The 26,962-nt window shown below is 36.8% G+C and overlaps 1 protein-coding gene and 1 pseudogene across 1 annotated transcript in view; both read right to left on the bottom strand.

Moving 5' to 3' along the window:
* SH3BGRL (SH3 domain binding glutamate rich protein like) overlaps positions 1-26,962 on the bottom strand; it is a 94,533-nt gene that overhangs the window by 27,289 nt on the left and 40,282 nt on the right.
* On the bottom strand, positions 2,581-7,481 carry LOC144338787 (vacuolar protein-sorting-associated protein 36 pseudogene; annotated as a pseudogene).

Here is a 26,962-nt window from a genome sequence, read left to right as displayed (position 1 = left end):
AGAAAGCAATGTGAACATACACTCAGACACAAGCCAAAAAAGCATGTTCCAAACTTCCCAGCTGCCATACATTACCTAATTAGTTAAATAAGACCAGAATCAATTGATCCAAGAAGTTAATCAACTAGTAAACAAAGGGTGCTAAAATAAAAGGGGCTTGGATCATATAATTCTACGGGCTCATTACTGAATTTCTGTGCAATTAATTGTTAGCATAGTTATTTGAACTATGACTATCAAGAACAAGAGTATGTCCAGAAATAAGAATTACTGTCAAGAATGGTGGAGTCTGAGATTTCATCCTACTTGCAAACTAACTTGTAAGCCTGCCACAATTTTAAGGATGCTGGCAGATAACATGAGACCCCTGGGCCACAGAAACAGCAGTAATCAGAGTATCAGCATTTTCTTTTACCTGCTTACTAACTCTCAATTTCTACATGATGATACAGAGGGAAAGGATACACAATCTGAATCCTTTATACTGGGCAGTAAGCAAATTTACCCTTTGCTCTGAAGGGTGACACTATATCTTTCAAGGATATTTGCATCTTTGAAAAGATAATACAGATCAAAAGCGGTCAGTGCCACTGCTCACAAGATGTGCGAAAAAGCAAGAGACCAGTAAAAAATCGTATGCCAACATCTACCATTTACAACTTATTTTGACTATTATAAAGTGTCCAGATTTTTGAAAAGGAAGGTCATCTGAACATCAAATGTTATGTTGGGTCATTAAAGCCTGTAATTTCACCACCTGGTTGAACAGAAAATGGTGGGTGTTAAGTTGTATAACAATTCAATTAAAAATAGGAGTCATGGATGCTTGAAGAATCCATCAACTGCCAGGCAAAGTGGCTCATGTTTGTAATTCCAGCACTTTGAGAGGCCAAGGTGAGAGGTTTGCTTGAGGCCAGGAAATTGAGGCTGCAGTGATCCATGATCATGCCACTGGGTAACAACCCAGGTAACAGAGCAAGATTGTCTCAAAAAAAAAAAAAAAAAAAAAAAAAACAATCAAACAAACAAAAAACAAAAATATTCCATCAAGCCAGACTAAACTCTTCTATCTCCAGGGATGATAATACAATTCCTTCATCACTCTCTTGTTAAGTGAGTTATTTATTTGTGAAATCAATTATCGTGATCCACATTACATCTTTACCTATTTTCACTCCAAAAGCAAATCTCCATATATTTATCAAAAGACAAAAAGTAAACCATGGCCTCATTTTAAAGTATATACCAGCTGCAAAGCATTTATTCACTCTATGAACATGCTTTTGCCTTAAGCATTTTGATCCTGATTCACAGAATCACTTATTGACATAAATCTAAAAGTATTCAAGTTGAAAAAAGAAAGTAACATGTCAGCATCCTGATTGAAAGTAAAGTGCATGAAAAAAGAACTTTAATGTCTGGTGTTATTACTCAAGTGTTGTGTAAGCAGAACTGCTTTTTTCTCTTGTTTTGTTTTAATTTTATCAATATTAGTAGTAAGTATAACTTAAAGGAAATAAAATTGTAGAAATTCAAATACTCATTTTACCCACTGATTTTTAAAAATGCTGAACTGCTTACTGAAAATGTGGCTAAAACCTGTTGAAGATCCAGTGGGAGGCCATATATTAAAACAAGCTAGACCAACCTGGGACCCGCAGGCCACATGTGACCCAGGATGTCTTTGAATGTGGCCCAACATAAATTCATAAACTTTTTCAAAACATTATGAGACGTTTTGGAATTTTTTTAGCTCATCAGCTATCATAAGGGTTAGTGTATTTTATGTATGACCTAAGACAATTCTTTTTCCAATGCGGCCCAGGGATGCCAAAAAACTGAATACCATCTTTACTGAAAAGCGAAGTTCAGTTATAAGCCAGTTTCCATGGTGAGAGAGTAAGATACATTTTCGCCATTAAAATGATGCATGCATATGCACAAGTGGAAGGATTTATTCTAAAGTATCTTAGGTGATTTATTCTAAAGTATCTGAGATACTTTATTCTAAAATATCACTTAGTGATCCAACAATAGATAATTTATCAAAATATATCTAATTTACCTGAGCGTCTGACTAACTGACAAACAGGTATAACTGACAGCAAACGGGATTCTGCCCATTATAACCTCTCTAAAATTTGAAAAGGGTACTAATCATCTCTGTGCTTCTGTACATCTCAGGTATGTTTCAGGTATATCTCAGGTAACATCTCAGGAATGTTTCTTTGTTTGTTGGTATAGATGCAGTTTCTGTAAATATTTATGGATATTTTAAAATATCTACATGATAAATATTTGTTAATGATTCTTCATCATAGAATACTGCAACTTTTTAATATTAGATTTGAAACAGACCAACACCTAAGTGACTATCTTTTTAGGGGAACAGGAAAAAAGCACTAAATATTCCCAGCCTTCCAGAATATGTAGAATTCCATATAAATAATTCAATTTTTCTTGATGTGAAAACAAGTGGAAGTGTTAAGAAATAATTTAAAAAGACTGCTGCTATGTAGCAATTGTTTTTTTGAAGTTCTAATAGATTCTCAGTTGATCGGGGTTTACCTCTTAGCTCAATGTCATACAACCTCTACACGACGCAAGCATATGGACAAAAAGGATTTTAAACACAAAACCCTTAGCTCTGTGTCATAAATAAACTTGGGTAAAAACGCAGGCCTTTCACTGAGTCATCACGGCAAAGACGGCCCATCTTCTCTGCAAGCAGCAACCTTTCTTTGGCTAGAAGGACAGACATTCCCACAAGCTTAGCAAACTCTTCCGATGTTAGGGATCCCTTTTCTGAAACTGTCTCCAGGGCCTAGGCCACCATTTCCTCTTCCTTGTGAGACTGAAGCTCAATTACCATGACGCCACTGTCAAACACACGGAGCCTGAGAGGTAATTTCAGTGCTTCCAGCATCTTGCACGCATTCACTAAATCTTCTGGTGAGAGTAATTCCATTCCTCGAGCTCGGTTTACTAAGCAGTACACCTCCGTGAGTGACATTATTCCCCCTCATTCCTCTAAAGGCACCTGCAATATTCCAGCCAGCTGTTTGGCCAATTGCATGTGGTACTGTGTGCCTGAGCCGTAGGTTTCTCTGGTAACTGGGTTAGCTATTCCCATGCTCAGCAAGTAGGATTTAAACCTGATGGTCTCATCTTCTGTGATGTCACCTTGTTTGTCTTTAATTTTATTAGCAATTGATTTTGATAACTCCACCATTTCCTTAGCCTTGATCATTAGTTTGCTGAGTTCTTCAAAGGCCTGTAATCCCAGCACTCTGGGAGGCCGAGGCGGGTGGATCACAAGGTCAGGAGATCGAGACCATCCTGGCTAACACGGTGAAACCCCGTCTCTACTAAAAATACCAAAAAATTAGCCGGGCATGATGGTAGGCGCTTGTAGTCCTGCAGCAATTTTAAAAATGATTAATACTTTTTCTATATTCTTCAGTTCATGTTTCCAAGAAATATCTTAGCAGTGGAAGCTACCCCCGAAGTCCTGTAGGTTAGTTCTGGTTCCACAGCCTTGGTTTTCAGAAAGCAAAAAAAATTAGAAAATACTATTTTTGTTTTAGAATGTTTAAAGTTTAGTGGGACATTAAAATTCAATTTGCCATACTTCAGTGAAACATATGTGAGAATTATACATTTTAAATACTTATATCATATGCCAGACATGACACTAAGCACTGTGTCTCATTTTAATTAACGAGAAAGCAGTTCTCAGAGCAGTTTAACTTTCTTGCCCAAGAGAACACAGCTAGAAAATGGTGGAACAGAGATTCAAACTAAACAGCTCAACTTTAGAACCCATGATCTTTACCACCATATTATACAAGAGGAAATTAAAGAATTAAGTCCTAAATAAAAAAAAGAATAACAGTAATTTGTTAAACAATCAGGAAATTTTTCATACTAAAAATTGAAAATGGGAAGCTAGCTAGTCAAACCAATGGGAAAAAAAAGAGTGGCTTTAAAATAATAAACAGAAAACTATAGTATTAAAATATAAAATTACTTTCTTTTAACAGTTAAAAACATATTTTAAGCAGTTATTCTAATAAATATTTTTGTCTAATACATTTTTCAGCATTCATTTCTTTTCAAGTATAGAATTGAAATCAAAAACATATTTTAAATGGTATTGCATAAAATCCATTAAAATACAAGTAATTTTCATAAAATGTCCCAGATTGCCAATTTAGTTTATGATAATTAGTAGAGAGCTGGGTGTCCCTTGACTTATGGAAAGTCTTAGGAGGTTTCTTTAATTATGCAGTCTTCATTAAAAATCAGCAGGACTTTTTATAAATATCACAAACTTAAGATTAGAAGCTATGGTATAACTTAAAGCAGTATTTTTTTAACTCTACCTGATGGTGTATTTATGAATATATTTTATTTGAGGTTTTGCTGAATACATTCATTTCCTAAATAAACACACATCTGCTAAACAGAGTACAATTCTTATCACAACTTCTGGTCAATATAATTTTGGGGTTCACCTACATGCAGGTATGATTAATGAAGGTCTGGAAATTCCAGTCTTTCTTACCCCAACATTGTGTAGCCAGTTTGACCAAAAGTTAAGGCTATAAAATTTCTTGTAACTACTACATGTGCAGACACAGATGGAATTTATTTGTAATGTTAAAATTTTCCATTCAAAGAACTGCTGCAATTATTTTGCTCTTTTCTATCAAAATGTCTGATATATTGTAGCAATCTTTCCATGTAGCCTAGCACAGAATAGGGGCCTCATCAACCCCAATAGCTTCTTGGCTAAGAAGTTATTTTCATAAAATGGTCTGGTCTGGAAAGGAAATTTCCATCGTCTTTGCTTATTCAGCAGAGTATCAGGTCACAAAATGAAGCTGTCTAGCTTTTCCATCCAACAGGGGGACCAGGTATATTTGGATACATTCAATGACTGCCTGGTGCCTATTATCTACTAGTACAATTGAAGGAAAAGATGGCTCATGACTGTGAACAGTATTTACTGAGAAAAAGAAAAGCTTAAACTAAGGTCTAAATTCTGCATTTTTATTGCACCTAGGGTGCTTTATGAATAACAAGAATTTGGCCTTGAAAGTTTGTTCTGAGGTGAAAAAAAATAATTGAAGTTGGTAAACTTTATATAAATCAGGCTACTGTATATCATTGAAGGCATAATTTCAACTATACTTAATAATTTCTTTTAAATGTGGAAAAGGAAAAAGAAGAGGATAGAGTACAACACCAAACTTGGGTTATACCAAAGTATTATGCGGGAGACTAGGAAGGGAAATAATCACCTACCATTATAGTTGGGACTATATATATATATATATATATATATTTTTTTTTTTTTTTGAGATGGAGTCTCACTCTGTCACCCAGGCTGGAAGGCAGTGGCAAGATCTCGGATCTCGGCTCACTGCAACCTCCGCCTCCCGGGTTCAAGCGATTCTCCTGCCTCAGCCTCCCGAGTAGCTGGGACTATAGTCACGTGCCACCATGCCCGGCTAACTTTTTGTATTTTTAGTAGAGACGGGGTTTCACCGTGTTAGCCAGGCTGGTTTCGATCTCCTGATCTCGTGATCCGCCCACCTCGGCCTCCCAAAGTGCTGGGATTACAGGCATGAGAGAGCCACTGCACCCGGCCAGTTGAAACTATTTTTAAGAAAGTAAAAGCAAGTGCATAACTCCAGAACATGGAGACAAGATGTTGCTTAGGATACTGCATTAAAAAAAAAGTTAAAACCTTCATTATATTAAAAATATTTTCAAATTTTATTTTAAATTATACACTGTGAAATTCACTTTTTTTGTTGTACATTTCTATGAATTTTAACAAATGCATAGAGTCATGTAACTACCATAGAGAACAGTTTAATTACTTCCCAAAAAGTTCCTTTGTACTGCCCCTTTAGAGCACTAGTTTTTAAGATTAAAATTTCTGTTCACCGATATTCTTCCTAACTACTTGCATAGTTACTTTCTGGTTTCTTTCAATCACTTTGTTGAATAAGAGTTTAGCTTTTTCACAAAAACACAAATGGATAACCGTCTGTATGTCAGGGCAACAAGTATTTATTAAGTACTCATTCTGGGCCTAGCAGTGTTCTGGGGACTACAAGAGAAGGCAAAAATACTACATAAGAAGGGAAACTATAGGCATGTAAAACTTTGCAGACATATAAGATATTATGTAATGGAATGCTTAATTGCAAGATTCACATTACAAAAGGGATTGTTAACAGGATTCATGAGTCCCCTAATATAATGTGTATGTTATAAGCAATAAAATGAGACAAGGAAATCAGTGAGGAAAATTAGTATAAGAGAAGTATGCAAGATAGGTTGAAAATAGACTGTAGTTAAGAAATTATTGTTTAATCTAGGTCTGAAAGAACAAGGGTCAAGTGGAAGATATAAGTTGTAAAAATGGAGAGGAAATTTACTCTCTAAGAGACATTATTAAAATAACTAATGAGATTTGCTGATGTATTGGTTGGGAAAGATTAAGAATTAAGAATTATTCAATCAAGCACCCATTTAACAACTATTTATTGAGCTGAGACTTTTCTTGACACTTGTTCTAGGTGTCAGAGGAAGAGAAATAAAGATAGCTAAGTTTTTTTTGTCTTTTTGTTTTGTTTTCCCAAGAAGGTGTATTAGAGCATGCCTCAGCCACTTGGAAATAACAACATAGTTCATATAGATAAACTCTGTGAGCTTTAATTCAAGAAGGAAAATGAGGATCCACCAGAATTGTGAGGAACATCCCAGATCCTTGGGAGAAGAATGTCAGCAAACAGTCCCTGTGATGGCATAGAGCTGATAAAAGTGAGAAAAAATAAAAGTGATAAAAGTACATGAGAGAGGCAGAGAGCCTCCCACTATGATTCATCTTTCCACTGGAGATCCAAGAAACTCAGGCCAATGGACAGCGCTTTCTTTCTCCCAACCCCTGGAGCTAACATGGGAAGAGGCTTGAAGACACTGTGAGGGAAAGACACCAGGAAAAGCTGCGGATATTTTCCCATACCCAAGACTAAGAGCAGGATGCGATTTTTAATCCGGGTTCATAAAAGTCAGTCATGCAACCTGGTGGCACAACCACGCAGGCATTTTAGTCCTTCGCCAGAGATTGGAAATTCTGTTCTGGAGTTAAGTAGGGGGTCTCCACAGCCAAAACTGTGAAAAGTGCCTCAGCAGTAGGCACTGGAATTGTGCTCTGCCCTGCCATAAGCCTGGGTAGGGAAGAGAGCTGCTATAGCAGCTGTCTCTTCTGGACAATGAGACTTGCCACCAGGGCCAGCTTGTTGACCTGGAACTAGTCTGTGTGGGCCAGTGCTGGGTGCCCCAGCCTGGTCCACTGAAATTGTGACACAGCAGGGCCCTCATCAAAGAGTCTCTCGGTAAACAAGAATCAAGTATATACCTAGCTGTGTTGAGTGCAGCCAGCTCTTACCTGTAAGTGCCATCTACGGGCTTGTAGGTTTATCTGCATGGTACAATATAAAACCTGCTGACAGACATACACTATCTAGATTAACAAAGATAAAAAGACATAAGATTCAAATAAGCACAATCAGAAAGGACAAAGGTGACATTACAAATGACCCCACAGAAATACAAAAGATTCTCAGGAACCATTATGAACACTTCTATGCACACAAACTAAAACATCTAGAAGATATAAATACATTCCTGGAAACACACAACCTCCTGGGATTGAATCGGGAAGGATCTGAAACCCTGAACAGGCCAATATTGAGTTCCAAAATTGAAGCAGTAATTTAAAAAAACTTTCCAACCAAAAAAAAAAGCCCTGGACCAGATGGATTCACAGTCAAATTCTACCAGTCAAAGAAGAACTTGTACCCATTCCTCTGAAAGTATTCCCAAAACAAAGCGGAAGGAAATCTCTCTAACTTATTCTAAAAAGCCAGCATTACCTTAATACCAAAACCTGGCAAAGTCACAAGGAAAAAGAAAACTACAGGCCAATATCCCTGATAAACCTAGACACAAAAATCCTCAACAAAATACTAGCAAACTGAGTCCAACAGCACGACAGAACGTTAATGCACCACAATCAAGCAGGACTTCATTCTGGGGATGCAAGGTTGGTTTAAGATATATAAATCAATAAATGTGATTCACAACAAAAACAGAATGAAAAACAAAAGCCATATAATCATTTCACTGGATGCAGAAAAAGCTTTCAATAAAATCCAGTATCCTTTCATGATAAAAACCCTCAAGAAACTAGGTGTCAAAGAACCATACCTCAAAATAAAAAGAGTAATCTATATCACACCAACAGCCAACATCATAATGAATGGGCAAAAACTAGAATCATTTCTCTTGAAAACTGCAATAAGACAAGGATGCCCAGTGTCATCACTCCTTTTCAACATAGTACTGGAAGTCCTGGCCACAGCAATGAGGCAAGAGAAAGTATAAAAACATCCAAATAGAAAAAGAAGTCAAATTATCTCTTGTCACAGACAATACGATTCTATACCTAGAAAACCCTAAACCCTCTTCCAAAAGCCTCTTGGAAATGATAAACTATTTCAGTACAAATTTCTAATACAAAATAAATATACACAAATCAGTAGCATTTCTATAGAACAATAACATCCAAGCTGAGAGCCAAGTAAATAATGCAATTCCATTACAATAGGCACAAAAGAATAAAACACCTAGGAACACATCAAACCAAAATGTGAAAGATCTCTATAACAAAAACTACAAAACAGTTCCAAGAGAAATCAAAGACAACACCAACAAACGGAAAAACATTATATGCTAATGATTTGGAAGAATAATATTGTTAAAATGGCCGCACTGCCAAAAGAAATCTGCAGATTCAATGTTATTGCTATCAAACTAAAAATAACATTCTTCAGAGAACTACAAAAAAAACTATTTTAAAATTCATATGAAACTAAAATATTTCCCAAATAGCTCTAGAAATCCTAAGCAAAAACAACAAAGCCAGAGGCATCACATTATCTGACTTCCAACTGCACTATAAGGCTACAATAATCGAACCAGCAAGGTACTGGTACTAAAACAGACTTACTGACTAAGATAAAAAAAATAGAGAACCCAGAAATAAAGTTGCACATCTACAGTTATCTGATCTTTGACAAAGTTTAGAAAAATAAACAATGGGAAAGAACTTCCTATTCAATAAACGTTTCTGGGATAACTGGCTACCCAAATGCAGAAGATTGAATCTGGGCCCCTTCCTTAACTGAAGTACAAAATTTAACTCAAGGTGAATTAAATATTTAGATGTAAGACCTCAAACTCTAAGGATCCTAGAAGAAATCCTAGGAAACTATACTGGATATCTTCCTTGAGAAAGAATTTATGACTAGGTAATCAAAAGCAATTGCAAGAAGAAAAAAAAGAAAGAAAGAAAAAACAAATAAAAATTGACAAGTGTAACCTAATTAAAGAACTTCTGCACAGCAAAAGAAATTAGTGCCAGAGTAAACAGACCAGAAGGTGAGATAATATTCACAAACTACACATCTAACCAAGGTTTAACATCCAGAATCTATAAGGAATTTAAACAAATTAACAAACAAAAACAAATTAACTCCATTACAAATGGGCAAAAGACATGAATAGACACTACTCAAATGAAGATATACAAACGGCCAACACACATATAAAACAATGTTCCACCTTACTAATCATCAGAGAAATGTTAATCAAAACCACAATGAGATACCATTTCACACCAGTCAGGATGGCTGCTATTAACAAGTCAAAAAACAACAGATGCTGGCGAGGCTATGGAGAAAAGGGAATGCTTATATGCTGTTGATGCGAACATAATTTATTTCAGCTACTGTGGAAAGCAGTTTGAAGATTTCTCAAAGAACTTAAAACAAAACTAACATTTGACCTAGAAATCTAATTGCTGGGTATATATCCAAAAGAAAATCATTCGACCAAAAAGACAATGTACTTGCATAGTCATCGCCGTACTATTCACAACAGCAAAGACATTGAATCACCCTAGGCGCCCATCAGTGATGGACTGGATACCATAAAATTATAACAGACAGAACTATCTGAACAAAAAGAAAACTAACATGGTACAGCAAAACAAGATGATATATTCAGTAATTTCTATCTTTACAAGTTAAGAGGTTTTAATTTATATATATATATATATATTTTTTATATATATATATAACCATTTTATATATATATATATATATATAATGGTTATTCACACAGTAAGGCATGAACAATCAGTAAATTAATGCAATGTACTTCTCTTTTTCCTTCTACTTCCACAGTTACCTGCTGATATAACTGCTTCTGCATTTTAAGATCTCTTATTACATAAAAGCAAGCTTGCCAAGCCTAATCATTGTGTGCAAAGGAAGAAATCTGGAAAAAAATATATACATACCTAGATATTTTTTGTGAAATATGATGTGAAATGTGAAAAAATACACTTTCATATAAAAGTCTTGTTATTTCTACTAGATAACAGAGTCTCCTCAAGGGCAGGTCTCACATCTGATTTATGTTGGTGTGCCTCAGAATACAGAACAGAGTGCCTTATACATTGCAGGTACTCAATAAATACTTTTAAGTATAGGCCTATTCAGAGCAGAAAGCCTTGTTTAAACCACAATGCACCATTTGGATAGTTCTCTCACGAGAATACTGACAAAATCTATTCTATTGATGCTGTAATCACTGTAAAATCAGTTACTAGCAGTATTTTCGTCTTTCAATCAAAGCCTGTTTTGGCCTAATTCTAAATCAGAAGACATTCACTGAAGAAAAGTAGAGTATATTGACTTTCAGGCCCAAGAACTAAACCAGAAAAGAGGGATGCAAAGTAATGAAGCAGGCAAAAATGCTCTGCTAGCATCTGACACCTTCTAGGTTTTTCTTCCTCTGCCTATCCCCAAGTTCTAAAATGACCTTTGTTTGTGGACAGGAAAGAATCTTTCTTTTACATGAACACAGGGAGGGGAACATCACACACCGGGGCCTGTCAGGAGGTGGAGGGAGGGATAGCATTTTGAGAAATACCTAATGTAGATGATGGGTTGATGGGTGCATCAAACCACCATGGCACGTGTATACCTATGTAACAAACCTGCACGTTCTGCACAGGTATCTGAGAACTTAAAGTATAATTAAAAAATAAAATAAAAAAAGAACCTTTCTTAAAGCTGTTAATCACACTTGATTCATGAGCTACTAGAAATCCATTTAAAATTGGCTTAAGTTTAAAGCTTACTATATATTAATACATACAACTGGTTTTTGTTCTCTGCCTGTCTAGTTTGAGAAAGCAAACAATTCGAAGATGATAAATACACCTTAGGGCAACAAGCATGACATTACATGTTTTTTTTTTTTTTTTGAGAGGGAGTCTCGCGCTGTCGCCCAGGCTGGAGTGCTGTGGCCGGATCTCAGCTCACTGCAAGCTCCGCCTCCCGGGTTTTGCGCCATTCTCCTGCCTCAGCCTCCCGAGTAGCTGGGACTACAGGCGCCCGCCACCTCACCCGGCTATTTTTTTGTATTTTTTAGTAGAGACGGGGTTTCACTGTGTTAGCCAGGATGGTCTCGATCTCCTGACCTCGTGATCCGCCCGTCTCGGCCTCCCAAAGTGCTGGGATTACAGGCTTGAGCCACCGCGCCCGGCGACATTACATGTTGCATGTTGGCACAATAACCTAAACTTCATAAAATAGGAGGCTCAGCTAAACTTTTTCATAGAAATGTACCCTGTCAACTAACATTTTAAATAGTAGATTAGGTGATGTCTTGTTACTTAACTACAGCCCTACAACTGATTGACAGAGACAACTACATGAACATAGTCCCAAATGAACATAATGTGTCCAGTCCTGTAATTTATGTGTTCCCCCTACCACTCCTTTTTCTTGGATTTTTTTCCTACATTTTTTGGTCTGTGTTTCCTAAAGAATTGTGAAGATTTGCATGGAAAAGACATACATTAGATACAAGGATTTTAGAAGTCAAGAAAGAAAGCCAACTTTGGTAGAAAAAAATAACTCAAAAAAGATGACTAAATAAATTAATAAAATGCTTTAAAAATGTCTGACATATGATAAGCTTTCAATTAATGTCAGTTGTCATTATTACTGCTATCATTTCAATAGGTGAGGGAGACAATGTGGTGTATTAACAATAATACTGGACTCTGAGTCAAATTTGGTTCACCATTTGGCTATTTGACCTATTAGACATGAGGTAATAAGCAAATCACTTAAATCCTCAAGGCCTCAGTTTCCTGAGGTCTAAAAGAGGGACATGAGTTCTTACCCTCATAAATTATTATGATTATTCATGTAAATATATTAGAATATATGTAAAAGACCTGTATAAATACAATCAAGTAAGAATTTACGTATTTTTTATTTTTTTTATTTTTGTGAGCACATAGTTGGTATATATATTTATGGGGGACATGAGATGTTTTGAAACAGGCATGCAATGTTAATAATCACATCATAGAGAATTCGGTATCCATCCCCACATCATAGAGAATCGGGTCTCTATCCCCACAAGCATTTATACTTTTGTGCTACAAACAATACAATTATACTCAGTTGTTTAAATATTTAGCAATTAAGTTATTATTGACAACAGTCACCCTGTTGTGCTATGAAATAGTAGGTCTTACTCATTCTTTCCAACTTCTTTTTACCCATTAACCATTCCAATCTCCTCCCGACCCCCTCACTACACTTCCCAATCTCTGGTAACCACATTTCTTCTTTCTATGGCCATGAGTTCAATTGTTTTGAATTTTAGATTCCACAAATAAGTGAGAACACATGGCATTTGCCTTATTGCGCCTGATTTATTTCACTTAATATAATGATCTCCAGTTCTATCCATGCTGTTGAAAATGACAGGATCTCATTTTTATGACTGAATAGTACTCCACTGTGCATATGTACCACATTTCCTTTACATTTAATTTATCTGTTGATGGACACTTAGATTGCTTCCAAATCTTACCTAATGTGAATGCTACAACAAATACGGCAGTGCAGAATACCTCTTTGATATATTGATTTCCTTTCTTTGGGGTATATCCAGCAGTAGAATTGCTGAATCACGTGGTAGCTCTATTTTCAGTTTTTAGAGGAACCTATGAGCAGTTCTCTATACTGGTTGTACTAATGTACATTCCCACCAACAGTGTATGGGGGTTCCCTTTCCTCCACATCCTCACCAGAACTTTTTATTGCCTGTCTTTCTAGATAAGTCATTTTAACTGGGGTGAGATGATATATCATTGTAGTTTTGGTTTACATTTCTCTGGTGATAAGTAATGTTGAGCATTTTTCCATATTTCTGTTTGCCATCTGTATGCCCATTTTTAGATTGGATTATAAGCTTTTTTTTTCCCTCTAGAATAGTTTGGGTTCCTTATATATTCTGGTTATTAATGCCTTTTCAGATGGATAGTTTGCAAATATTTTCTACTACTCTGTGGGCTGTCTCTTCACTTTGTTGATTGTTCCCTTGCTGTGCAGAAGCTTTGTAACTTGATGTGATCACAGTTATTCATTTTTGCTTTAGTTGCCTGTGCCAGTGCAGTGTTACTCAAGCAATTTTTGCCCAGACCAATATCCTAAAGTCTCCCCCAATGTTTTCTTGTAGCAGTGTCTTGTAGTACTTTCAACATCTCAGATTTAGGTCTTTAATCCATTTAAATATGATTTTTGTATATGGCAAGAGATAGGGGTCCACTTTCATTCTTCTGCATATGGATGTCCAGTTTTCCAGTACCATTAATTGAAGTGACTCTCTTTTTCCCAGTGTATGTTCTTGGCACTTTTGCAGAAAATGAGTTTATTGTAAATGTGTGGATCTGTTTCAGGGTTCTCCTATCTGTTCTATTGGTCTGTGTGTCTGTCTTTATGCCAATACCATGCTGTTTTGGTTATTATAGCACTGTAGTATAATTTTGTCATGGGATCCTTGGGGTGTAATTTTGCAAGCTAGAAAACTCTGTAGCTGGCAGGACCTTGTGCTTCAGTATTACTTACAACTTCTAGGCTTATTCCACCCATTCAGTTTGGCAGGCTGCACTTGGCTCGCACCACTGTCCTGGATCCCATACCTGCCAAGGGCAAGCCAGGGGCAGAGAAGTGAGGGGTCTGTGGGTGAGCAAGTGTGGGGACCAGACACTGTGCACAGCCAGGCATGCTGGCTTCTGCTGTTGGGCAGGCAGCTCCAGGCACTGACACAGGTACCAGCTCCATGCAAGGCTGTGACTGGACCAGATGTACCACATGTGCCTTCCACTGCAACCACCTGCGTCTGCATGTGGGGAACGTAGTGGTGCTTGCAGATGCCAGGAACTGCAGAGCCCCAAAGAGGATGTCACATCTCTGGCTCAGGGACACCCTAAGTCTGGGCTCCCCAAAGGACTGTAGCTCTTCTCTCTTGTTACCCACAACATAGTGAGCAGGGGTGCATGTGTCAGCCAGGAGATGAGCTTTATTGAGTGACAGAACACTCAGGAGACCCAAGGTGAGTAGCGCCTTCCTGCAGCTAGTAATCTCAGTGTCTGTCAGAGTCTGGCTGAGTCTGGGGTTTTTATGGGCTCACAGGGAGGAAATGGTTATTGATTGGTCCATGGGAAGCCATGGGTGGGCCAAGAAAAAACACCGAAGTTATCACTCTGGGCCATGGACTCCACCTGGAACTGGCAGCCTGGCCTCCAGGCTTCAGACTGTATCTGGCTTGAAGGTGGGGTTTCACCTGAAACCCATCCCTTTCCACCCAGGAGACTGTCTGCCTTCTGCCACCATCAACCTGCCATCCATAGCACCCAGGCTGTTTGTGCCAAGGGGTGCCTGCAGGCCCGTGCCAAGCAACCCTCAGCTTCCTTGGTATCCCTCTCAGGATCCTCAGTGCTCAAATCCAGAGGAAGCTGAGGCAGCAGGGTCTGGTGTGTCAGCACCGCTCCAATCATGCAAACACCCAGTTGGGTTGCTACAGCACCCAGACATGGCCACAACTTTGCTTCACCCAAGAGCAGGCACCAGGAGCGGAAAGAGGCCAGAGAGAGGGAGAAGGCACTTCTGAGCCTGCAGAAGCAGGGATGGCTTTCCAGCCTTGCAAGAGGGCAGGGATGCCTGGGTTCAGAACTCTGGCTGGGCATTTGCAGCTGCACACAGGAGCATGGGGCTCCCACCCTGCCAACTCAGTAGGGGATGGGGCTCCCACCAGTTACCAGCCCCTGCTGGCTCTGCACAGTGTGTAGCCCCAGTTGCATCTCCCCCACTGTAGCTGGCATCCCCACAGAGGCTGCTCCAGATAGGCCACCACCACCATCAATTTGAAGTCAGATAATGTGATTCCTCCAGTTTTGTTCTTTTTTGTTTAAGATAGCTTTAACTATTCTGTGTCTTCTGTGGTTCTATATAACTGTACAGATTGTTGTTTGTATGTTTGTGAAGAATGCCATTGGTATGTTGATATGTACTGCACTGAATCTGGAGATCACTTTGGGTAGGATGAACATTTAAACAATATTGATTCTTCCAATCCATGAAAATGAGATGTATTTCCATTTTTTGGAGTCCTCTTCAGTTCCTGTCATCAATGTTTTATGGTTTTCATTAGATCATTTACTTCTTTGTTTAACGTCCAGTTATTTAATTTTATTTCTGGCTATTGCAAATGAGATTAATTTTTTATTTCTTTTTCAGATTGTTCACTGTTGGCATATAAAAATGCTAATGGTTTTTGTATGTTGATTTTGTATCCTACAACTTTACTGAATTTGTAGATCAGTTTCTAATAGTTTTCTTGCAGAGTCTTTAGTTTTTTCCAAATATAATACCATATGATCTGCAGAGATAATTTGACTTCCTCCTTTACAGTTTGGTTGCCCTTTATTTCTTTCTTGTCAAATTGCTCTAGTAGGACTTCCAGCACTATGTTGAATAACAGTGGTGAAAGTAAGCAGCCTTGACATGTTCCAGATCTTAGAGAAAATGCTTTCAGTTTTCTCCATTCAGTATTTTGCTAGCTGTGTGCATATCACATAGAGCTTTTACTAAGGTGAGATATGTTTCTTCTATACCCAGTTTATTGGGAGTTTTTGTAATAATGAGATGGTGAATTTTATCAAATGATTTTCAGCAACAATTAAAATGATAATATGATTTGTATTCTTCACTCAGTTGATATCATGTATCACGCTGATTGATTTGCATGTTGAACTATCCTTGCACCCCAGGAATAAATACCACTTGGTTATGATGAATGATCTTTCTAATATATTGTTGAATTTGTTTTGCTAGTATGTTGCTGAGAATTTTTGCATCAGTTTTCTTTTTTTGATATGTTTTTGTCTTGTTTTGGTGTCAAGGAGAAGCTGGCCTTATAGTTTGGAAGTATTCTCTCCTCTATTTTTCAAAATCTTTGAGTAGGATTAAAAGTATTTCTTCTGTAAACATTTGGTAGGATTCAGCAGTCAAACCTTCAGGTTCAAGGTAGTTCTTTACTGGGAGACTTTTACTTATGATTTTGATCTCATTACTTGTTACTGTTGTGCTCAGATTTTGGATTTCTTCGTGGTTCAGTGTCGGTAGGTTTCATGTGTGTAGAAATTTGTCCATTTCTTCTATATTTTCCAGCTTACTGGCGTATAGTTGCTTATAGTAGCCATTAATAATGTTTTTATTTTGTGCAGTATCAATTGTAATGTCTCCTTTTTCATGTCTGATTTTATTTATTTACATCTCTCATTTTTCCCTTAGTTAGTCTAGTTAAAGGATGGTCAATTTTGTTTAGCTTTTCCAAAAACCACCTTTTACTTTCACCGATCTGCTTTGTTTTCTTCATTTTAATTTCATTTATTTCCTTATTATTTCTTTTCTTGTACTAATTTTGCTTTTGGTTTGCTCTTGCTTTTGTTGTTCTTTAAGATGCATTGTTAGGTTACTTATTTCAAGTTTCCCCTTTTTCAGATGTAGACACTTATATCTATAAACTTCCCTGTTACTACTGCTTTTGCTGTATCTCATCCATTTTGGTATGTTGTGTTTCCATTATTATTTATTTCAAAATTTTTTTCAATTTCTTTCTTAATTCCTTCCTTGACGAACTGGTAATTCAGCAGCATATTATTTAATTTCCATACATCTGTATAGTTTGCAGCATTTTTCTTGTTATTTGGTCTATAATGCAGATTAATTTCAATATTTCTTTTTTGATTTTCCATCTGGAAGATCTGTCCAATGCTGAAAGTGGGATATAGGTCTCCAGTTAATATTTTATTAGGGACTACCTCTCTTCAGCTCTAACAATATTTGCTTTATATATCTGGATGCTCCAGCGTTGGGTACATATATATTTAAAACTGTTATATCCTCTTGCTGAATTGACTCCTTTATCATTATATAGTGACCTACCTTGTCTCATATAGTTTTTGTCTTGAAATCAATTTTGTCTTATATAAGTATAGCTATTCCTGCTCTTTTTTTGTTTTCCATCGACATGGAATATGTTTTTCTATCCCTTTATTTTCAGACTATGTATATGTACATATGTATCAGTCTATATCTATCTTTAGAGGTGAAATATGTTTCTTACAGGCAACAGATTAATTGCTTTTGTTTTTAATATCCATTCATTCACTCTTCAACTTTTGATTAGATAATTCAGTCCACTTATATTAAATGTTGTTGTGGTAAGTAAAGACTTCCTCCTGCCATTTTGTTATTTGTTTTCTTGTTGTTTTGTGATCTTTTCTTTCTTTCTTTCCTGTCTTCCATTAGCGAAGGTGATTCTGTGATATGATCTAGTTTGTTGCTTTTGTATTTTTTGTATATCCACGGTATATATTTTTGAGGTTACCATGAGGCTTGCAAATATTATCTAATAACCCACTATTTTCAGCTAATAATAACACTGTTTGCATTAAGAAACAAACATGCAAAATAAAACTAATAAAAACTTTACACCTTAACACCATCCCCCTGCTTTTTAACTTTCTGTTGTTACTATTTACATATTATTGTACTGTCTATGTCTCCAAAAGATGCTGTAGTTATTGTTTTTGATTGGTTTATCGTTTAGTTCTTCTACTTAGGATAAGAGTGTTACACACCACAGTCACAGTGATATAATAATCTGTGTTTTTTTCTGTGTATTTCCTCTTACCAGTGAATTTTGTACTTTCAGGAGATTACTTTTTGCTCATTATCATTATAATGCCTTTGGCACTTTAAATATTTCGTCCCACTCTCTCCTAGTCTATAAGGTTTCCACTGAATAGTCTGCTGCCAGATGCATTGGAGATCCATTTTATGTTATTTCTTTTGCTGCTTTTAGGATCCTTTCTTTATCCTTGATCTTTGGAAGTTTGATTATTAAATGCCTTGAGGCAGTTTTCTTTAGGTTAAATCTGCTCGGCGTTCTACAACCTTCTTGTACTTGTTTACCGATATCTTTCTCTGTTTTGGAAGTTTCTCTGTCAATTTTCCTTTGAATGAACTTTCTACCCGTATCTCTTTCTCCACTTCCTCTCTAAGGCCCGTAACTTTTAGATTTGCCCTTTTCCACCATATCTTAGATTCTGTATGCATGCTACTTTTTTTTATTCTTTTTTCTTTTGTCTCCTCTGACTATGCATTTTCAAGTAGCCAGTTTTCAAGACCACTACTTCTTTCTTCTGTCTGATCAATTCCACTATTAAAAAACTCTGATGCATTTCTCAGTATCCTCATTGCATTTTCTGCTCCAGAATTTCTGTTTGTTTCTTTTTAATTATTTTAATCTCTTTGTTAAATTTATATGATAGAATTCTGAATTCCTTCTCTGTGTTATCTTGATTTCTTTTGAGTTTCCTCATCACAGCTATTTTGAATTATCAGTCTGAAAGTTCACATACCTCTGTTTCTCCAGGATTGGTCCCTGGTGTCTTATTTAGTAATTAATGAGGTCATGTTTGCCTAGATGGTGTTGATGTTAGTAGATGTTCTTTGTCATCTGGGCATTAAAAAGTTAGGTATTTCTTGTAATCTTCAATGTCTAGGCTTGTTTGTACCTCTCTTAGAAAAGCTCTCCAGATATTCAAAATAAATTGGGCTTGTGATCCAAGCTGCAGCTGCTTCAGAAGGCATGCCAAGTCCATTAATGCTTTGGCTGTTGCATACTCATAGAGGTATCACCTTGATGGTGTTGGGCTATTTCCAGGAAAATTCTCTGAATTACCAGGCAGAGACTCTTGCTCTCTTCCCTTACCTTCTCCCAAGCAATGGAGTTTCTCTCTCTCTCTCTCTCTCTCTCTCTCTGTTCTGCACTACCCAAAGGTAGGAATAGAGTGACACAAGTACCAGTGGCCACCACCACTATGACTGCACTGGGTCAGACCTGAAGCAAACAGCACTGTGTCTCACCCAAGGCCTGCTGTAATCACCCCCTGGCTACTGCCTGTTTGCTCAAGGCCCCGGGGCTCTACAATTAGCAGGTGACAAAACCAGCCTGGCCAGTGTTCTTCTCGTCAGTATGGTGAGTTCCCCCAGATCCCAGGTAGATTCAAAGGTGCTGTGCAGGAGGCAGATAATAGAGTCAAAAATCTTAGCAGTCCACCTGGTGTTCTACTATACTGTGGCCGAACTGGCACTCAAGCCACAAGAGGTAGTTCTTTCTACTGTTCACTCACTTTCCAAAGGCAGAGGTGCCTGAACCCATGGCCACTTCCACCACTAATTTCCATGGTTTCAAGTCTTTAGACTGTGCCTTCTTTCTTACTGAAGGTTCCCTGCTACTTAGAAGTCACACCAGGGCCTCCTTGCACTGTCATCCTATTCTCTCTCTCTCTCTCTCTCTCTCCCTCTCTCCCCCCCCCCCCTCAGTCTCTCTCTCTCCCTTCATCCTTCCCTCACACACACAACAAAACTTACTGGACTTTAGATCAGATAACTTTCTTTTCTTCTAGAATCTTGTGGATTATAACTCAAATGGTATCGGTTCCGTAGTGTGAGGCAAATTGCAAATGCTGCCACTTTTTTATAGAAAGAGAGCATTCTCTAAACTATATACTTTTCAGCCCTTTCAGAAATACATGGCTCAATCTTCTCAAGTCTTCAACTACATATGCTTCGTTACATATAGCTACTTGATGTTTTTTGATGGTGCGCCTGTTGTTGAAAATGCAGACTGTTGAGTCGCATTCCCATGGATCCAAATTTAATAAGTCTAGAGCACCCATGAATAAAATTTTAAACAGTTACCCTCTGAGACTTTTGAAGCAGGCGTTACTCATACTGCACCGTGAGAAACAATGGAATGTTTATAGAAAACCTAACACTGAGTCATTTACCAGTCCTAAGTCATGTATTTGCTCTTACTGTTACCTCTCACAGGAGTGTCCTTTCTCTTCATCTCTAATAATAAAATTATTGTTTATTTTTTGAGATTCTGCTTAAGTGCAGAATCCTTGTCCATTTCTCCACACCTAGCACATGTGCTTTTGCCTTTTCAGTTAGATATGGACATGATCGGCACTGGGGTACAAAGAAGTATTGGGTGAATATAGAATCTGTAGGCTATACACTCTGGAGTTTTGCATCTGAGCCCATACCCTTGAATTAAGTTTGCTATCGGGGCTCTAAATTGGGTAAACTTATAAAAAACAAACAACCCTGGGCATCAGATTGGTCAGGGTAGTAACTCAGACCACATAGAAACTAGGGAGAAGAATTGGCAGTCATGTCAGGACCAGACATTGTGGATGAGAGGTAAGGAAATTAAAAAAACAGCTGTCAGCTAGAAAACTGTACAAGTTCAATAGGGGGAGCCAGTGATAGCACTCCAATGGTTTAAGACCAAATGATGGCATGTTACACAACTATCTAATTGAGTATGTACAGTTAGTTGATTGAGTTACATAATAACAAGGAGAAAAAAAGGCTAGAGTGGTAAAAGCAGAGTTGGAGTGGAACATAAGAAGTACAGGAGCCATGGATACAGTTAATAAGTGGAAAAATAAAATAAAAATTTGAACTCATATCAACCTTATTCTGTTATACCAGGAGATTTTCAAACCTCAGTATGATTGAAAATATACTTCAGAAAGTCAAGACCTGGGCCTAGGAATCTGCATTAAAAACACTACTCTGGGTAGAGATGGGTAGTCTATATATCATACCTGAAAACCAGTAAACTATTGCTCTTACTTGTTTGGTTGAGGCACTATGTCTCTTTCCCTATCTTACATTCTACTTTTGTCAACTGAGGCAAGTTTCCATATTCATTTTTCAGATACTCAACTACCTAGCAAGCCTAAGCATTAAAAATACAAATTATCTGATCCCTTTTCTCTCTCCCCAACCCTTCCAAACTCTGGGTTGTAAGACCTGGAGACTTCCTAAAAGAAAAAAGCAACTACTTTTTGGGACAGTTTGGTAGTGGTCTCTGCCAGGCATACTATATCCTAAATCTTTGAGCTCATAAGCATGTTTTCTTTGCTAACATTAAAATAATATTCATCATAATTTTGTTAGTTTTACCTTTAATTGAGTGCTTTAATTGAGTGCCTATTATGTACTAAGCACAGTGTGAAGCATATAACATTATCTCTAAATCCTCAAAATAAATCTATGATGTTGGTATTATTATCTTCATTTGACAGATAAAGAAAGGAACTCTCTGAGAAGAGGGTAAACGTGAGTAACCTACTCAAGACAACCACCATTAAATGATGGCTTGATCCATTACATGAGATTTAAAAACATGTATCCTGAATCCAAAGTTTGTGCTTTTAATTGTTCAACTTTACAGTGTATGGAGACCCAGATGTCTCATAAGTACTTGCTAGCTCATAAATATCCACAATAACTACTGGCATTAGTCCAAGACACAATCACAAAAATCTAAAAGGCAAAGGAAAGGGACATAGCTCAAAACCCAGAATTACAACCCTTTCTGATATTAAAACATGTTTAGTAAACTTCTATTAACAGGTACCTACAGTCAAAGTGAAGAATTCATGTCTCAAGACACAGAGAGCCTTAATGATTTTAGTGGGAGATGAAAAAGTAGAATATTTCCACAGTTAAGCTTCATCTAAGAACTTTAAAATTTCCATAAGTTCTCTTGCCGTTCAGTAGTACATACACTTTCACAACAGAAAAGTTTTCCATGTTACACCAAAAAACTCAATGGAGAATGTTTTGCTATAATAAAAATCATTAAAAAAATGTAATTAATATTCACATCTCCTGGCCATATTTGAATGCAAAATAATGGAAAACTTGGAAGAATCATTAATACCTTAAAAACGAAAAGCTGCACTGAACTGTTCATAAATTCACTTTGTAAAAATCATGAAAGAAAACTAAAGAGAAAATGAGGAAAGCCATTTCATCATCTGTAATGCATTAATGCGTAATGCAGAAATGATTTTTTAACATTTGCCTTATTACTTTGAGAAAGTGAGCAAGTCGAGGTGTTTCTATATTGATGCAACTTATTTGTAATTGTAATCTACTTTTTAAAATCCAATTTGAAGAATTTAGAAAGGGCCAGTAAAGGAACTATCTATGTTTTTGCAACTTGTTCGAGATAGCCTGTGAAAAACAGACTATTCTAGACTATGTAAAGAGCCTAGAGAGTAGAGGTAAATGTTAATAATAAATCAATGAAAGACAAAATAATCTGTTGAATAACGGCCTAGAAAAACACACAAACTTCCTCAACAGGACATTTAAAAACACCTAGGCAGTTAAGATGGGCCTGCCAAAAGAGGAAAGTATAAAAGCAAACAACTAATTTCTGTATACTCCTGACTTACCAGTTTAAATTCAAACTTTTTTTTACCAGCATTAACAGTAGCTGACTTCTTCCTCTCTTAGTCGAACGACGAAAATGTAAAATCCTGGATACGGATCCTGGCTCTAAAATTATTGACTATAAGACCTTGGGCAAGGTATTCAAATGCTCTGAGACTCAGTTTTCTTAAATGTAAAATGGGCGTAATAACACCTATTTCATAGACTACATGAAAGAGGAATGCAAAGTGCCTGGCTTTGAGCTTGGCACCCAAACGGCACTCAATAAATAGAATGTCTTCCCACATCCATTTACTCCTTTTCTCCTACTCATTTTTCAAATTCATGCCAAAGTCATGTCAATGTAAAATCCTGGATATGGATCCTGACTCTGCTAAGTTATTGGCTGTATAATCTTGGCCAAGGTATTCAAATGCTCATGGATATCAAAGTCCTATATTCTCTAAACATATTTTAGGCACACTGATTTTCCTTATATCTGAATTCTTACAGCAGTGGTTTCTAATCCGTGGTCCAGAGATCTCTGTCGGGATGAACAATAGGGAGGGAGAAACAGAGTTAGGGTTTGTAACTCTTTGTAGACCCATTGTAAAGGGTCTACAAAGCTCTATATATGCAAAGCACTGTCTATAGACTGAATAAATAAGTCTTGCACTTAAACACACATTTTTTTTCAATATGTGTAGATGCTGTTGTTTAAACTAAAATACAAATTCATTTCAAAGTGTTATCAAATTCATGATAGCTTCTTGTTATTATTTGTTCTCCAAATCAATAGATAGTAAAAATTCAACTACTATTATAGATTTCCATATTCATACTCAGAAAAGGTGAATCCCACAATTGCAAGTTGTATTTATATCACATAGTTGTATATGATATCCTCCAGTGAGAGGAATGAGGCAGTAGTCATCCCTAGCATAAAATTTAAGAAGGCACCAAACCACAATAGTAAAGATTAAAATACTTTAAAGAAATATTTTTAAAATAAAAACTAATGCAAAAACATATAAAGAACAAAATACCAAAAGTTTAAATAAAGACATGATCTGACAGGGTCAAGATACAGGTGAAGTGACTGAGGTGAGTCATAAAAGTTCAAGATCAGACGCTGTTTCATAAAAATAGTGAGGATTTCACCCTACATGTTTTAAGAAGGAAAGACTGGATCATTATTCCACAATATGAAAAGTGTTCATTAAAATGTACAGCTGGACCTAAAAAATAGTAAGCTCAACTATGTCATGGGTGCTTTCACAAAGAAACAGCTTGCTTTGGCATGCAAGAGTGAGAGAGAGAGAGAGCGTGAGAGAGAAGGCATGAGAAAGGACAGCAGGATAGGCATGTTAAAAGTGAATTTAGTAATAGAAACAATTCTGGGAGAGCATCAACTAGTAGTAAAATCCTGCTATTCAGAAAGACTAGCAGCTAGCCTACATTTCTTTTCCAGAGGACAGGTGACAGTGACATCATCTTCCTTATCATCATCATCATCATCGACATCATCATCCCTAATTCACTACTATTTATTGAATAGTTACTGTATCCCAGATCTACATTGAGAATGTCACCCCTATTTATGATCTAAATTTCAGAGGGAATTAAATAACTTGCATTAGGTGCTATTTATATTTTAGAGATAATAGAGTTTAATAAGGTATACCTGTAATAATAATAATAACAATAATAATATATAGTTATAGAACAGTTACTGTTTTAAGCACTGTGCTAAGCATATTATCTCACTTAAACTTTATAACAGCCAAGTAAGTATTATTATCCCCAGTTTTACTGAGGCTTTGAGGCGTGTGTGTGGGTGTCTGTGTAGACACGCACACCTGTACATACATAAACATTTATGTGTGTATATATACATATATATACATATACACATAGAGAGAAAGAGAAACACAAAAACATGCATATAAATATATATGAACATGCATATATATTCAGTATCTACTATGTGCTAGTAATGATGCTAAGTACCACACAAATGATTTTATTAATTTCATTTGATAGCACCCAGAAAATATTGCTACAGCAGCCTTGGACCCAAAGCTGCCACTTTTACAACAAGGGTTTGCTAATGGCTTGCCATGAGTCTATCTGAGTAAGCTGACTGAGCTCCAAAAGGTTCTCCTTAGAGTTATTGCCACTATAACCTATGAAAGCTGATAAAGGCTACAACACCAGAACTGAAGAAGATGCTTGGAATTTAAATGGAAAAAATTCTTTCTTTTATTGCAAAGCAAAGTAGCTGGCCAGGATGGTGATGTGGTTTTTTTCCTAACACTTAAATATGTGTCATCTTTCCACACCAACAACCAATTCTCCATTCTCCAACACCGAGTGAGTGTCCCACAATTTGATTCTTGACACTATCTTTATGGAATTAATGTTAGATTGTTAAAAGGCTCAGTCCCAAAAGACTGTTCCCACTTCAGACGCCAGCCAAAAGTGGGATCCCATAGTGACCCACAGTTCTAACTGGTTAATTGAAACTTCAGGAGTTCCCACTATCAGCTCTCAGGATTGACAATTAACTAGAACAATTCGCAGGACTCAGGAAGTGCCCTACTTGCTATAGTTTGTTATAAAAGATAACAAATGAGTAGCAAGATGAATAGGTACATATGGCTTGTCCCAGAAGGGTCCCAAATGCAGGAGCCTCTGTACTTGTGAAATCAATTTGCACCACCTTCCCAGCATGTAGATGTGTTTACCAGTACAGAAGTTCCTGGAACACTGTTGTTTAGGGGTTTCTATGGAGGTTTCCCCTCTGGTAACCAGCCTCCATCCTGCAGCTCTCTGACCTCCCCACCTCCAAGAGTCACCTCATTAGTACAAACTCAGATGTGATTGAAAGAAACACTCCTCTATCTCGCTCAGGAAATTCCAAGGGTTTTAGACTCTCTGTGCCAAAAACCAGGGACAAAAATAAAATGTATCTATTTTTATTATATCACAGTGGTATTCTAAAAAATAAGTAAGTCATTGTGAAAACTGTTAGCTCACATTAATTTTGCATAAATTGGACACTCTGTTTTGACTGTAACTATAATTTAATTTTTCAGCACAATTTTGACAGGTTAATCACAAAGTTGATCATCACCATTTAACAGACAGCAATTAAGTTATATTGATAATAGCTATTGGTCAGTAAGAGTTAGGAATCTCCCTTCCAATCAGCTACATACAGCAACAAACTGACTGCTTTCCAGCAAAGGACAAAATCCTATAACATAGTTTACTACTTTGTTTAGATAACTAGGTTCAGAGGGAACTGATTTAAAAAAGAAAGTAACCAAAACGATATCCTAATTTCTCTCTTCTAAAAGTGATGAATATGAATACTGACACCCTCAAAGGCTAACATTATAGAGAAAATAAAATTGAACTCTCTTTAATTAAAAAAGAAGCCTAATGACACCACATTTCACAACTCTTTTAAGTGATAAACTGAGTTAGGAGTGATGAGTATTCCCTTGACTCCAAATTTACAAATAGAACTTCACCTGTAAGTCCATCTTTTTAGATACGCGTCTGATGAAATGTGTGATTCTTATTGGCAGAATCTTTTGTTTTCCTAAGAGATTAAGAGTGAATAAAGCTTTTACTGACAGGCTGCTACTAAAACAGTATTTAAATCTATCTCTACACAAACATTTTCCAAGGTCAGTTCAACGTGGTTTTTCTGACTTCTCTCCTTGAAGAGCCACAGACCACCAAGTGGTGAACATATATGTTTTACTTCTGCACATCAACATATTGTTCTAATGAGCACTGATTCAGTGACCCAATTAGGAACCACAAGATATGAAAAATCTCATTTGGGGGAAAGTAACTACAGAAGAAACCTAAGATTTTTTTTTTTTTGGTCTTAAAGAAAGTTAGGGGAATCCAGCTTTCACCCAATTTAGCTCAGAGTCAAACCATAAAAACAGGAGTCCACAGACTTATCTTCATGCGTCAAGAGTCAGTTGGGGCCACACATTACAAGGATGAAAGAACTCAGCAATGTTATATTGATGATAATAGTGCCAATCATACCACCACCACTTTAAACTTGTATAGGATTTTACAGTTTATAAAGTTTACCACTGGCTTTATTT

Source organism: Macaca mulatta, chromosome X (genome assembly GCF_049350105.2).
Source record: "Macaca mulatta isolate MMU2019108-1 chromosome X, T2T-MMU8v2.0, whole genome shotgun sequence".
Taxonomy (NCBI): Eukaryota; Metazoa; Chordata; class Mammalia; order Primates; family Cercopithecidae; genus Macaca; species Macaca mulatta.
This window is presented reverse-complemented; position numbering and strand designations above follow the sequence as displayed.